Source organism: Elephas maximus, chromosome 7, assembly GCF_024166365.1.
Source record: "Elephas maximus indicus isolate mEleMax1 chromosome 7, mEleMax1 primary haplotype, whole genome shotgun sequence".
NCBI classification, from domain to species: domain Eukaryota; kingdom Metazoa; phylum Chordata; class Mammalia; order Proboscidea; family Elephantidae; genus Elephas; species Elephas maximus.
In genome coordinates, this window is record NC_064825.1 from 115170804 (window position 1) to 115187359 (window position 16556).

Genomic DNA, 16556 nt, shown 5'->3' on the forward strand with positions numbered 1-16556 from the left:
TTTACTTCTTCCAAGACAGAATTGTTGGTTCTTTTGGCAGTCCATGGTACATTTAATATTCTTCTCCAACACCACAATTCAAAGGCAACAATTCTTCTTCAGTTTTCCTTATTTGCTGTCCAACTTTTGCCTGCATAAGATGTGACTGAAAACACCATGACTTGGGTCAGGTGCACCTTAGTCTTCAAGGTGACATCTTTGTTTTTCAACACCTTAAAGAAGTCTTTCACAGCAGATTTGCCGAACATAATGCATCTCTTGACTTATTGAGTGTTGCTTCCATGGGTGTTGATTGTGGATCCAAGTAAAATGAAATCCTTGACAACTTCAATATTTTCTCTGTTTATCATGATGTTGCTTACTGGTCTGATTGTGAGAATTCTGGTCTTCTTAATGTTGAGGAATAATCCATACTGAAGGCTGTGGTCTTTGATCTTCATTGGTGGTGCTTCAAGTCCTCCTCACTTTCAACAAACAAGGTTGTGTCATCTGCATAAAGCAGGTTGTTGAGGGAAAGGCGGAGCCAAGATGGCGGACTAGGCAGACGCTACCTTGGATCCCTCTTACAACAAAGACACGGAAAAACAAGTGAATCGATCACATACATAACAATCTACGAACCCTGAACAACAAACACAGATTTAGAGACGGAGAACGAACTAATATGGGGAAGCAGCCATTGTTTCCAGAGCCTGGAGCCAGCGTACCAGTCAAGTACGGCACAAGCACAGAGAGCGCCTCCACCCCCCTGAACTAACCCCGGGAGGGGGACCAGCCGGTTCCACAGGCGGCGTGGGACGCAGCCGGTAGGAGAAGTCCCCGGGAGGCAGTGAATGGTCTTGGAGCAGAAAGAGCAGCGTCCGAGCCGGGGAACCGTCCCGCAGGGATTTGGACTGGACGCAGGTACGGCATAAACACGGAGAGTTGCTCCACCCCCCTGAACTAACCCCGGGAAGGGGACCAGCCGGGTCGCGCGGGCGGCATGGAATGCAGCCGGTAGGAGAAGTCCCTGGGAGGCAGTGACTGGTATTGGAGCGGGGACACTCGGTCACGGAACAAACACGGGGACCTGCTCCACCCATCTGAACTAACCCCGGGAGGAGGCCCAACCAGTTTTCGCGGGTGGCACGGCCACGCGGCTGGAGGGACGAGAAGTCCCTGGGAGGCAGCGACTGATTTTGGAGTCGAGAGTGCACCATCCCAGTAGGGGAGCCTTGACGCTGGGCGTGGGGCTGGAAGCAGAGGATCTGACCGTGACTCCAGCGGGCAAGACCCCCCGGGGGCAATCTCCACACAGCCAGCACACATAGGCGACGTGCCCCGTGGGAGTCTCAGATATAATAGTCATTCCAAGCAAGACAAGCAACTCTGGCTATATTCTGAGGTGCTACTCTCCTATCTCTCTGTTCCCTCCCCCACCCTCCCAGGCGGCTTCATTAACATCTGAATAGCCTGAGCCAGAGGGAGAACTCTGATAGGGATCTGACTGCATTTTTTTTTTTAGCGGATTTTCTGGAAAAACTAGTTTCCCAGTGATGGCTCGGAGACAACAATCCATATCAAACCACTTAAAGAAGCAGACCATGACAGCTTCTCCAACCCCCCAAACAAAAGAATCAAAATCTTTCCCAAATGAAGATACAATCTTGGAATTATCAGATACAGAATATAAAAAACTAATTTACAGAATGCTTAAAGTTATCACAAATGAAATTAGGATAACTGCAGAAAAAGCCAAGGAACACACTGATAAAACTGTTGAAGAACTCAAAAAGATTATTCAAGAACATACTGGAAAAATTAATAAGTTGCAAGAATCCATAGAGAGACAACATGTAGAAATCCAAAAGATTAACAATAAAATAGCAGAATTAGACAACGCACTAGGAACTCAGAGGAGCAGACTCGAGCAATTAGAATGCAGACTGGGACATCTGGAGGACCAGGGAATCGACACCAACATAGCTGAAAAAAAATCAGGTAAAAGAATTTAAAAAAATGAAGAAACCCTAAGAATTATGTGGGACTCAATCAAGAAGGATAACCTGTGGGTGATTGGAGTCCCAGAACAGGGAGGGGGGACAGAAAACACAGAGAAAATAGTTGAAGAACTCCTGACACAAAACTTCCCTGACATCATGAAAGACGAAAGGATATCTATCCAAGATGCTCATCGAACCCCATTTAAGATTGATCCAAAAAGAAAAACACCAAGACATATTATCATCAAACTCACCAAAACCAAAGATAAACAGAAACTTTTAAAAGCAGCCAGGGAGAAAAGAAAGGTTTCCTTCAAGGGAGAATCAGTAAGAATATGTGTTCTGACTACTCAGCAGAAACCATGCAGGCAAGAAGGGAATGGGACGACATATACAGAACACTGAAGGAGAAAAACTGCCAGCCAAGGATCATATATCCAGCAAAACTCTCTCTGAAATATGAAGGCGAAATTAAGATATTTACACACAAACACAAGTTTAGAGAATTTGCAAAAACCAAACCAAAGCTACAAGAAATACTAAAGGATATTGTTTGGTCAGAGAACCAATAATATCAGATATCAGCACAACACAAGGTCACAAAACAGAACGTCCTGATATCAACTCAAATAGGGAAATCACAAAAACAAATTAAGATTAATTAAAAAAAAATACACATAACAGGGAATCATGGAAGTCAATAGGTAAAAGATCACGATAATCAAAAAGAGGGACTAAATACAGGAGGCATTAAACTGCCATATGGAGAGTGATACAAGGCGATATAGAACAATACAAGTTAGGTTTTTACTTAGAAAAATAGGGGTAAATAATAAGGTAACCACAAAAAGGTATAACAACTCTATAACTCAAGATAAAAACCAAGAAAAACGTAACGACTCAACTAACATAAAGTCAAGCACTATGAAAATGAGGATCTCACAATTTACTAAGAAAAACGCCTCAGCACAAAAAAGTATGTGGAAAAATGAAATTGTCAACAACACACATAAAAAGGCATCAAACTGACAGCACTAAAAACTTATTTATCTATAATTACGCTGAATGTAAATGGACTAAATGCACCAATAAAGAGACAGAGAGTCACAGACTGGATAAAGAAACACGATCCATCTATATGCTGCCTACAAGAGACACACCTTAGACTTAGAGACACAAACAAACTAAAACTCAAAGGATGGAAAAAAGTATATCAAGCAAACAATAAGCAAAAAAGAAGAGGAGTAGCAATATTAATTTCTGACAAAATAGACTTTAGACTTAAATCCACCACAAAGGATAAAGAAGGACACTATATAATGATAAAAGGGACAATTGATCAGGAAGACATAACCATATTAAATATTTATGCACCCAATGACAGGGCTGCAAGATACATAAATCAAATTTTAACAGAATTGAAAAGTGAGATAGACACCTCCACAATTATAGTAGGAGACTTCAACACACCACTTTTGGAGAAGGACAGGACATCCAGTAAGAAGCTCAACAGAGACACGGAAGATCTAATTACAACAATCAACCAACTTGACCTCATTGACTTATACAGAACTCTCCACCCAACTGCTGCAAAATATACTTTTTTTTCTAGCGCACATGGAACATTCTCTAGAATAGACCACGTATTAGGTCATAAAACAAACCTTTGAAGAGTCCAAAACATCGAAATATTACAAAGCATCTTCTCAGACCACAAGGCAATAAAACTAGAGATCAATAACAGAAAAACTAGGGAAAAGAAATCAAATACTTGGAAAATGAACAATACCCTCCTGAAAAAAGACTGGGTTATAGAAGACATCAAGGAGGGAATAAGGAAATTCATAGAAAGCAACGAGAATGAAAACACTTCCTATCAAAACCTCTGGGACACAGCAGAAGCAGTGCTCAGAGGCCAATTTATATCAATAAATGCACACATACAAAAAGAAGAAAGAGCCAAAATCAGAGAACTGTCCCTACAACTTGAACAAATAGAAAGTGAGCAACAAAAGAATCCATCAGGCACCAGAAGAAAACAAGTAATAAAAATTAGAGCTGAACTAAATGAATTAGAGAACAGAAAAACAATTGAAAGAATTAACAAAGCCAAAAGCTGGTTCTTTGAAAAAATTAACAAAATTGATAAACCATTGGCTAGACTGACTAAAGAAATACAGGAAAGGAAACAAATAACCCGAATAAGAAATGAGAAGGACCACATCACAACAGAACCAAATGAAATTAAAAGAATCATTTCAGATTATTATGAAAAATTGTACTCTAACAAATTTGAAAACCTAGAAGAAATGGATGAATTCCTGGAAAAACACTACCTACCTAAACTAACACATTCAGAAGTAGAACAACTAAATAGACCCATAACAAAAAAAGAGATTGAAACGGTAATCAAAAAACTCCCAACAAAAAAAAGCCCTGGCCCGGACGGCTTCACTGCAGAGTTCTACCAAACTTTCAGAGAAGAGTTAACACCACTACTACTAAAGGTATTCCAAAGCATAGAAAATGACGGAATACTACCCAACTCATTCTATGAAGCCACCATCTCCCTGATACCAAAACCAGGTAAAGACATTACAAAAAAAGAAAATTATAGACCTATATCCCTCATGAACATTGATGCAAAAATCCTCAACAAAATTCTAGCCAATAGAATCCAACAACACATCAAAAAAATAATTCACCCTGATCAAGTGGGATTTATACCAGGTATGCAAGGCTGGTTTAATATCAGAAAAACCATTAATGTAATCCATCACATAAATAAAACAAAAGACAAAAACCACATGATCTTATCAATTGATGCAGAAAAGGCATTTGACAAAGTCCAACACCCATTTATGATAAAAACTCTTACCAAAATAGGAATTGAAGGAAAATTCCTCAACATAATAAAGGGCATCTATGCAAAGCCAACAGCCAATATCACTCTAAATGGAGAGAAGCTGAAAGCATTTCCCCTGAGAACGGGAACCAGACAAGGATGCCCTTTATCACCGCTCTTATTCAACATCGTGCTAGAAGTCCTAGCCAGAGCAATTAGGCTAGACAAAGAAATAAAAGGTATCCGGATTAGCAAGGAAGAAGTAAAGTTATCAGTATTTGCAGATGACATGATTATATACACAGAAAACCCTAAGGAATCCTCCAGAAAACTACTGAAACTAATAGAAGAGTTTGGCAGAGTCTCAGGTTATAAAATAAACATACAAAAATCACTTGGATTCCTCTACATCAACAAAAAGAACACTGAAGAGGAATAACCAAATCAATACCATTCACAGTGGCCCCCAAGAAGATAAGATACTTAGGAATAAATCTTACCAAGGATGTAAAAGACCTATACAAAGAAAACTACAAAGCTCTACTACAAGAAATTCAAAAGGACATACTTAAGTGGAAAAACATACCCTGCTCATGGATAGGAAGACTTAACATAGTAAAAATGTCTATTCTACCAAAAGCCATCTATACATTTAACGCACTTCCGATCCAAATTCCAATGTCATATTTTAAGGGGCTAGAGAAACAAATCACCAATTTCATATGGAAGGGAAAGAAGCCCCGGATAAGCAAAGCACTACTGAAAAAGAAGAAGAAAGTGGGAGGCCTCACCTTACCTGACTTCAGAACCTATTATACAGCCACAGTAGTCAAAACAGCCTGGTATTGGTAAAACAACAGACACATAGACCAATGGAACAGAATTGAGAACCCAGACATAGATCCATCCACGTATGAGCAGCTAATATTTGACAAAGGACCAGTGTCAATTAATTGGGGAAAAGATAGCCTTTTTAACAAATGGTGCTGGCATAACTGGATATCCATTTGCAAAAAAATGAAATAGGACCCATACCTCACACCATGCACAAAAACTAACTCCAAGTGGATCAAAGACCTAAACATAAAGACTAAAACGATAAAGATCATGGAAGAAAAAATTGGGACAACCCTAGGAGCCCTAATACAAGGTATAAACAGAATACAAATCATTACCAAAAATGATGAAGAGAAACCCGATAACTGGGAGCTCCTAAAAATCAAACACCTATGCTCATCTAAAGACTTCTCCAAAAGAGTAAAAAGACCACCTACAGACTGGGAAAGAATTTTCAGCTATGACATCTCCGACCAGCACCTGATCTCTAAAATCTACATGATTCTGTCAAAACTCAACCACAAAAAGACAAACAACCCAATCAAGAAGTGGGCAAAGGATATGAACACACATTTCACTAAAGAAGATATTCAGGCAGCCAACAGATACATGAGAAAATGCTCTCGATCATTAGCCATTAGAGAAATGCAAATTAAAACTACGATGAGATTGCATCTCACTCCAACAAGGCTGGCATTAATCCAAAAAACACAAAATAATAAATGTTGGAGAGGCTGCGGAGAGATTGGAACTCTCATACACTGCTGGTGGGATTGTAAAATGGTACAACCACTTTGGAAATCTATCTGGCGTTATCTTAAACAGTTAGAAATAGAACTACCATACAACCCAGAAATCCCACTCCTAGGAATATACCCTAGAGATACAAGAGCCTTCATACAAACAGATACATGCACACCCATGTTTATTGCAGCTCTGTTTACAATAGCAAAAAGTTGGAAGCAACCAAGGTGTCCATCAACGGATGAATGGGTAAATAAATTGTGGTATATTCACACAATGGAATACTACGCATCGATAAAGAACAGTGACGAATCTCTGAAACATTTCATAACATGGAGGAACCTGGAAGGCATTATGCTGAGCGAAATGAGTCAGAGGCAAAAGGACAAATATTGTATAAGACCACTATTAGAAGATCTGGCGAAATAGTAAACCTGAGAAGAACACATACTTTTGTGGTTACGAGGGGGGGAGGGAGGGAGGGTGGGAGAGGGTTTTTTATTGATTAATCAGTAGATAAGAACTGCTTTAGGTGAAGGGAAAGACAACACTCAATACATGGAAGATCAGCTCAATTGGACTGGACCAAAAGCAAAGAAGTTTCCGGGATAAAATGAATGCTTCAAAGGTCAGAGGAGCAAGTGCGGGGGTCTGGGGAACAAGGTTTGCGGGGACTTCTAAGTCAATTGGCAAAATAATTCTATTATGAAAACATTCTGCATTCCACTTTGAAATGTGGCGTCTGGGGTCTTAAATGCTAACAAGCGGCCATCTAAGATGCAGCAATTGGTCTCAGCCCACCTGGAGCAAAGGAAAATGAAGAACACCAAGGCCACACGACAACTAAGAGCCCAAGAGACAGAAAGGGCCACATGAACCAGAGACCTACATCATCCTGAGACCAGAAGAACTAGTTGGTGCCCGGCCACAATCGATGACTGCCCTGACAGGGAGCACAGCAGAGGACCCCTGAGGGAGCAGGAGATCAGTGGGATGCAGACCCCAAATTCTCATAAAAAGACCAAACTTAATGGTCTGACTGAGACTGGAGGAATCCCGGCGGCCATGCTCCCCAGACCTTCAGTTGACACAGGACAGGAACCATCCCCGAAGACAACTCATCAGAAATGAAAGGGACTGGTCAGCGGGTGGGAGAGAGACGCTGATGAAGAGTGAGCTAATTATATCAGGTGGACACTTGAGATTGTGTTGGCAACTCTTGTCTGGAGGGGGGATGGGAGGATAGAGAGAGAGGGAAGCCGGCAAAATTGTCAAGAAAGGAGAGACTGAAAGGGCTGACTCAAGAGGGGGAGAGCAAGTGGGAGTAGGGAGTGAGATGTATGTAAACTTATATGTGACAGACTGATTGGATTTGTAAACGTTCGCTTGAAGCTTAATAAAAGTTATTAAAAAAAAAAAAAGCAGGTTGTTAATGAATTTTTCTCCAAGCCTGATGCCCTGTTCTTCTTCATACAGGTCAGCCTTTTGGATTATCTGCTTAGCATTCAGGTTGAATAGGTATGGCAAAAGGATACAACCCTGAGGCACAGCTTTCCTGACTTTAAACCATGAAGTATCCCCATGTTCTGTTTGAACAACTGCCTCTTGATCTGTGTACAGATTCCTCACGAGCACACGTAAGTATTCCAGAATTCCTATTCTTTGTAATGTTATCCAGAATTTCTTATGATCCACACAATCAAATGCCTTTGCAGAGCCAACAAAACACAGGGAGATATCTTTCTGGTATCCTCTGCTTTCATCTAGAATTTATCTGACATCAGCAATGAGATCCCTGGTTCCACATTATCTCCTAAATCTGGCCTGAATTTCTGGCAGCTGCCTGTTTATATACTGTTGCAGCTACCTTTGAATGATCTTCAGCAAAATTTTGCTTGCATGTGATATTAATGATATTTTTCGATAATTTCCACATTCATTTGATTCACCATTCTTGGGAAGAATTATGGATCTCTTCCAGTCAGTTGGCCAGGTAGCCATCTTCCAAAACTCCTGGCATAGAGGAGTGAGTACTTCCAGTGCTGCATCCATTTGTTGAAACATCTCAGCTGATTCCTGGGGCCTTGTTTTCATAATGACTTCAGTGCAACTTGGACTTCTTCCTTCAGTACTATTGGTTCCTTATCACATGCTACCTTTTGAAATGGTTGAATGTCATCCAATTCTTTTTGGTATAATGACTCTGTGTATTCTTTCCATCTTCTTTTGATGCTTCCATTGTTCTTTAATATTTTCCCCATGGAATCCTTCACTATTGCAAATTGAGGCTTGAATTTTTTTCTCCAGTTCTTGCAACTTAAGAAATGCTGAGCGTGTTCTTCCATTTTGGTTTTCTATCTCTAGGTCTTTGCACATGTCGTTATAATACTTTGTTTTCTCGAGCTGCCCTTTGAACTCTTGTGTTCAGTTCTTTTACTTCATCATTTCTTCCTTTTGCTTTAGCTGCTCAATGTTCAAGAGCAAGTTTCAGAGTCTATTCTGACATCGCTTTTGGTCTTTGTTTCTTTTCTTTTTAACGATCTTTTGTTTTCCTCATAGATGATGTCCTTGATGTCATTCCACAACTTGTCTGACCCTCAGTCATCAGTGTTCAAGGCATCAAATCTATTCTTGAGACAGCCTCTAAATTCAGGTGGGATATACTGAAAGTTGTACTTTGGCTCTCGTTGACTTTTTCTGATTTCTTCAGCTCAGCTTGAAATTCCATATGGCCAACTGATGGTCTGTTCTGCAGTTGGTCCCTGGCCTGGTTCTGACTGATAATATTGAGCTTTTTCCTTGTCTCTTTCCACAGATGTAGTTGATTGGATTCCTCTGTATTACATCTGGCAAGGTCCACATGTATAAAACCCCCCCCCCAAAAAAAAAAAAAACCCAGTGCCCTGGAGTCAATTCCGACTCGTAGCATACATGTATAGTCACCATTTATGTTCATGCAGAATGGTATTTGCAATGAAGAAGTCTGTGGTCTTGCAAAAATTCTATCATGCTGTCTCTGGCATTGCGTCTTTCACCAATGCCATATTTTCCAACTACCATCCCTTCTTCTTTGTTTCCATCTTTCACATTCCAATCACCAGTAATTATCAATGCATCCTGATTGCATGTTCAATCAATTTTAGACTGCAGAAGCTGGTAAATATCTTGAATTTTCAGTGGCTTTAGTGATTGGTGTGTAAATTTGGCTAATAGTCATATTAACTTGTCTTCCTTGTATACGTATGAATACTATACTGTCAACTACAGTGCTGTACTTCAGGATAGATCTTGAAATATTCTTTTTGACAATGAATGCAAGGCCATTCATTTTTAAGGTGTCCTTGTTGGCATAGTAGACCATATGATTGTCTGATTCAAAATGACCAATACCAGTCCATTTCAGCTCACTAATGCCTAGAATATTGATGGATTGGTAGACTTATTATAGTGAAAATATCAATTCTCCCAAAAAATTACCTTCAGATACAATGCAAACCCAAAACAAATCCCAACAACCTTCTTTAGTGAAGTGGAAAAACTAATGAGCAACCTTATATGGAAAGAAAAGAAACCACTGATAGACAAAGCAATATTGAAGAAGTAGAACAAAGAAGGAGGCCTCATAGTCCCCGATATTAAAACATGCTATGCAGCCACTGTAATCAAAATATCCTATTATATGTTCAGTGCTAGATACATAAACCAGTGGAATAGAATTGAGACTTTAGAATTAAACCCAGTTGTCTATGGACAACTGGTTTTCTACAAGGAGTCATAGTCCATTCAGTGGGGCAGAAACAATCTCTTTAATAAATGGTGCCAGCAAAACTGAATATCCACCTGCAGCAAAAAGAAGTGGGACCCATACTTCACACCATAGAAAAAAAACTAACTCAAAATGGGTCAAAGACCTAAATGATAAATCTAAAACCATTAAAATTTGTAAAAGAACACATAGGGAGAAAACTGTGGGACCTAAGCTTTTGTAGAAATAGAATAACAAACATAACCACAAAAACACAAATAAAAGAATGCAAAATACAGAAATGGGACCTCATAAAAATTAAAAAAAAAAAAAACTATTGATCCTCAAGAGATTTTATTAAAAGAGCAAATAGGCAGATAACAGATTATGTAAATATCTTCAGAAATGACTTACCTGATAAATGTCTAATCCCTAACATCTGTAGAAAGTTGCGATAAGTCAACAAAAAAATTGCAAATGACACATTCACAAATTAGGCAAAGGAAATGAGCAGACAGTTCACCAGAGTTCATCTAAGCAGACAATAAACATATGAGAACATACTCACAAATATTACACATTAAAGGCATGCAACTCAGAACTACAATGAGATACAATCTTATCCCAGCTAAAATAGCACTGATGAAAAAAAAAAATAGATAACAACAAACCTTGTGGTGAACTTGCAGGGAAATTGGAACTTATATCCACTGCTGGTGGGACTGTAAAACAGTGCACCTTCTGTGAAAAATAGTATGGCACTTTCTCAAAAAACTAGAAATAGAACTAACCTATGATCCAGCAATCCCACTCCTAGGTATGTATACCCATTGCAGTCTAATTAATTCTGACTCATAGCCAGCCAGTGGGATAGAGTAGAACTGCCCCACACGGTTTTCAAGGAGTGGCTGGCTGGTGAATTCGAACTGCAGAGCTTTTTATTAGCAGCTGAGCTCTTAACCACTATACCACCAAGTCTGCTGGTATATACCCTAGAGACCTCAAAATAATGACATGAACAGACGTACAGACAACAATTTTCATTGCTGCTTTATTCACAATAGCAAATAAATAGAAACAACCATACTGCCCATCAACAGATGAATGGATAAACAAATTGTGGTACATATATAAAATGGAATACTCTATGACCATAAAGAACAAAGATGAGCCTGTGAAATATATTATAACATGTACGGGCCTGTAGGGCATAATGCTAAGTGAGGTAAGTCAAGCATATATAGGCAAATATTATGTGTTCCCTGTTTTATAAGAACACAAGACAGATACATACAGAGAGAGCAATGTTCTTTGGAGGTAACCAGAGAGAGGGGAAAGTACACATTTGATCAAAGAGACTTGTAGTTATTTTTTGGTGACGGGAAAAGTGGCACCTAATATGGATGTAGTGAGCACAGCACAAACAAAGTAAAAACGAGTGTTTAAGGACATATGGAGGGGTATAGGCATATTGCTATATGGGTAGGTACAAGTGTGTGCATAAGTGAGAGCAGATAGATGTATCTGTAAAAACAAAAAACAAAAATACCGGTTGCCATCCAGTCTTTTTTGACTCAGAGTGACCCTATAGGACAGAGTAGAACAGCCGCATAAGGTTTCCAAAGAGTGGCTGGTAGATTAGAACTGCCAACCTTTTGGTTAGCAGTCTGACCTCTTAACCATTGCTCAACAGGGCTCCAGCAGTATGTGTAAATACAAATATGTGGGTGTGGGCACATATACTCATACAGATACTCCACAGGTATAACCAAACTCCTTTTAAGACTGGTTTTCTGGGTTTGAAAACTTAGGACCATAGTCTTATAAGACAACTGAGTCAATAGGCATAACATAGTCCACAAAAGTCATGATCTGCATCCTAGTGAAATGAGCAGTATCTGGGGTCCTAAACTTGCAAACAGCTATCTACGGTACAATTACAAGTCTCTAATCCCTAGAAACAAAACAGTAAGAAAATAAGCAAAAGTTCAGAGATCAAACAAGTCTACACGGGCCACAAACTCATCTACCCTACTACCAGAAGTATTAAATGGTGCCCAGGTCACAACAGGTGGTCCCAAATAGAAAGGGAGAAAAATGTGGAGCAGAACTCAAATTCCTACTAAAAAAAAAGAGAACCGGAAGAGTGGAGAACAGAGGATTCCCTGAGACTATCACCCTGAGACACTCTTTCAGCCTATCACTGACCTTATCCCCTGAGATTAGCATTTAGCAAAAAAAGCAGTGTGGCACGCAAAATAAAGGAAATTATGTATAAGATTGGTGCTTTGCTTAAAAACCATCAGCTTGAGACCAAAAAGTTAGCAATTACTTAAAAGCAATGTGAGAAGATAAGGGGGCAAGGAAAGTAGAGTATTAGAAATGGAAAAACAGAACACAAAGAGAATGTTGACATATTTTGATAAATGTAACTAATGTCAATGAACAATTTGTATGGAAATTGTCAATGGGAACCTCACTTGCAGTGTAAACTTTCACCAAAAATTAAAAAAAAAAAAAACATTTTATATATATATAGCAAATTAATTAAAAAAAAATTAAATACCCATGTAACTCCCAAGTAGATTGATTCATAGAACATCACCATCACTATAGAAGTCAATTACCAAGACTTTCCTGATCACACCGCCATTCCGTCCCAGCAATAAGCACAAGTTTGACTTTTATTATAACAACGTACTTGCTTTTCTTGGCAAGTCCAAAATACCTAGGTCAGCATCAGGGCATGATGAACCCAAGATCCATAGGTCGGTCCACAGCATGCTGGCTCACAGCTGCAAAGGCCTACAATCCAAGACCAGCAGGTGAGGTGGCAGGCTGCTGCAGGCCCAAATCCCAAGAATTGGAGGTCACACGATGATGAGCCAAATACTGGATCCAGGGCAGAGTAAAAGCCAGTAAGCTTTGCCAGAAAGCCCAAATATACTGTATACATGTAACAACCTAAGAAAACTCCCTTTTAATTGATTGGCTACTTACAGCAGATCCCATCATGGAAGTGATCACAATATATCAGATCTCATCATGGTGGTGATTACATCATTATACGACTGCCAAACTACTCTATAATTGCCAAGACACTGAGAATCATGTCCCAGCCAAGTTGGTGCATAATCTTAAAGATCACACTACCTAATTGTCATTCAGATATGAAGTCTTGAAGAAGTATTTTGTAACAATAGACCGACTATTGTCCTAGAACCTCGCCTCTTGTCTCAGCTGCAGTTATACCAGATTCTTATTTTCTGCTAAATGAAGCTTAATAGGATTCACACCTTAAAAGAGGGTTCACAGAAGGGATGATGTTGGACAAATATGGTAGAATGCTGCAGGGAAAAGAAAAAGTCACTTTGTTGGGATTAATCTTCGGCCAAAAAAAAAAAGCTTTTGTACTAGTTAGTATACCCAAAAGCCAGTTCTCAGTTTGCCCAGGTAGTCTTGAAGAAATAAATTATATATTACACAATTTGTAGGTAAAGCTATTCTTTGTTTCCAGAACATTTATTACAAATCTTACAGAGGACAGCTACGGAATTTGGACCAAGGCACACATTTCAGAGGACAAAATATACAAAAACTTCAGGAAAATGTGACAGGAGCTTAGTCTAAAAGGAATAGAGGACCATACGAAGCAGTCATAATAGATAAGGGGAGAACTGGATTTGAGTCAATTTTGGATGGCCTCCTGTGGTATCATTCAGTTAAAGGTAATCCAGGACCCTATTCAAATCTAAGAAGTAAAACTTTCTGCACACTCTATTCCATTGAGAGGCTGCAGAGGAAAAGTATTCTGGGTAGAGTGAGAGATATCTGGGAAAACAAATAAATAAACCAAATCAGAGAGTGCCAAAGAGATTTGTTTAATTAGAAATTTAACTGTGTCATGTGGAAGAGATCCCAGGGGTAGAGAGAACTGTTTTGTATATGAAGAGCACTCCATGTTCAAAATGAACAAAGTGTTTTAAAGGTAAGTTAAATATCATTGATGAAACAAGTTATTTCAGCCAAAGAATTTAAATACTTAAATATGTAAACCCTCTTCAGTGAGGAAGAAACAAGATTATCACAAACAAACCAAAACACTAACCCACAGAGGCCAAGTAGATTCTGCCCCACAACAACCCTTCAGGACAGAGTAGAACTGCCTCATCAGGTTTCCAAGCCTATAAATCTTTACGGAAGCCGACAGCCACAACTTTCTCCCATGGATCAGATGGTGGGTTCTAATGGCTGACCTCCTGGATAGAGAGCCGAGCCCTTTAACCATTCTTATTTTTGAAATTAAGGAAGGTAAATATGAAATGTTTTATTAATATTCAACTTCAGTTCATGATATTGTTAAAATTAATATTTAATATAGAGTAGCAAATATGCTACTTTATTAAAGTAGCTCCTTTATATCTCTGACTCTGGTATATACAACTTACTTTAAACAATGAATTTAAATAGTGATGTTAGATTACTTTGAAACACTGAAACTTTGAAAAACTGCTATGTTTTTGTAAGAATACTAAATGATATTATAGGGAAACTTCAATTCCAGAAAAGACTGCAGTGAATAAGCATTATATTAATGTATTTTAGTTCTGATGATACTTTAATAAGATATTTAAAGTAAACATTCCAGGAAATAAATTTGCAACAATTGAGGAATCCAAAAAAACATTTTTTTGAAGAAAATAATATATTTATGTTAAAAAAATTATTAAGCAATGTAAATTTTTAAGTTTATATTGTTTTTAAAATTAGTTTCAGGGTATGTTTCTAATTTGTATTAAAACTACAAACATAACTTAGGTTTAGGGTAGATTGGGGATGCTGACAGTGATAAATATCTGTCTAAATTAGGGTATTATTAACCAAAGCCAAACCCATTGACTTCAAGTGGAATCAAACTCCTAATGACCGTATAGGTTAGAGTAGAACTGCCTCAGTGGTTTCCAAGGCAGTAAAGCTTTATGGAGACCAAGTGGCTGGTGAATTTGAACCACTGACATTTTGGTTACCAGCCAAGCACTTAAGCACCGTGCCACCAGGTCTCCGTCAGAGTACTGTTATGCATTCCTTAATCACTTCTATTTTTTCTGGGGAATGGATGCTTAGATTTCGAATAAAAATATGATAACATTGAGTTTTATTTCCCTTAAATGAGGACTTAAATATTCCCAAGAAAGAAGAGTAATATAGTTTTGGGAGAACACACAGGGTAAATCACTGCTCTCTCTACCCTGTCCTCTTAAGAAAAACACAGACAAATCTTATGTATTTGGTGTTATACATGGGTAATTTCATCACCAAAGAGCTGAGTTTGTACAATTAGAAATGCTATTTCATTTAGCACTCAAAGTCATTTTATTCGATTAACAAGAATTAAATTACTTTGTATTAAATGCTGTCATTCATAAAATAATACATACATATTTGACTCTTGCCATCTTGTGAGTCTTAATTCTTCTCTCCCTCTTAGGAGTGATGCTTTCCTTTTAATAATGCCTATTCTTTATTTCAGTTCGTAAACAAATCCTGAGTAATGTATTAGATGTACGCCCATTTTCTAGGATCATTTAAAGTGGGAAAATAGTCACAGCCTTTACCTGTCAGATCGTTGAGTATCAGTAAAAGAAACTGCATACAAAGGCTGTTACCATAACTGCAATTCTAAGTGCTGAGCAGTGATGGCTACTATAGGTGTTACTGTCCACAAACTAGAGATAGTGCTATAAACCCAAATATTAGCAGAGAAATCATGGAAAAACTGCAACTTGAGAGTTGAGTGTTTTTTGAAGTTTTGTTACACTTTCATAATTGATTTAAGATCTCACTTCATTCCCACAACAATCCTGTGATACAAAAAGAAAATAGAGTATTGTTTACATTGTATAGCATAATAAGTAACATTCAGAAGAATAAATTACAATTAGTTTTAATAATAATAATAACAAATAGATGATATAACTGTTGATAACAATAAATAAACAATAAAAAAATATAGATAACAATAATAATAGCCTTTTATTAATGTCAGGACTTCTTCAAGGTATTTTGCTTATATTAAATGATTTAGTTTATGTAACAACACTAAATGTGGGTATAGTTGCTGGCCATTTAACAGCTGAGCAAACTGTGAAGCAGCAAGATTAATTAACTTGTATAAAGTCATCACACAGCTAGATGTTGTTGGAGCTATAATTCAATTCCAGTCCATCTGGGAAACACTGTTCTTTAATCATGGGCATGGAGACCTGGTAGCTCGGCAGTTAAGTGCTCGGCTGCTAATCAAAATGCCAGTGGTTCAAACCAAACTGCTCCCCTTGGAAGAAAGTTGTGGCAGTCTGCTTCCCTAAAGATTTATGTCCTGGCTATGACTCGGAATTGACTCCTT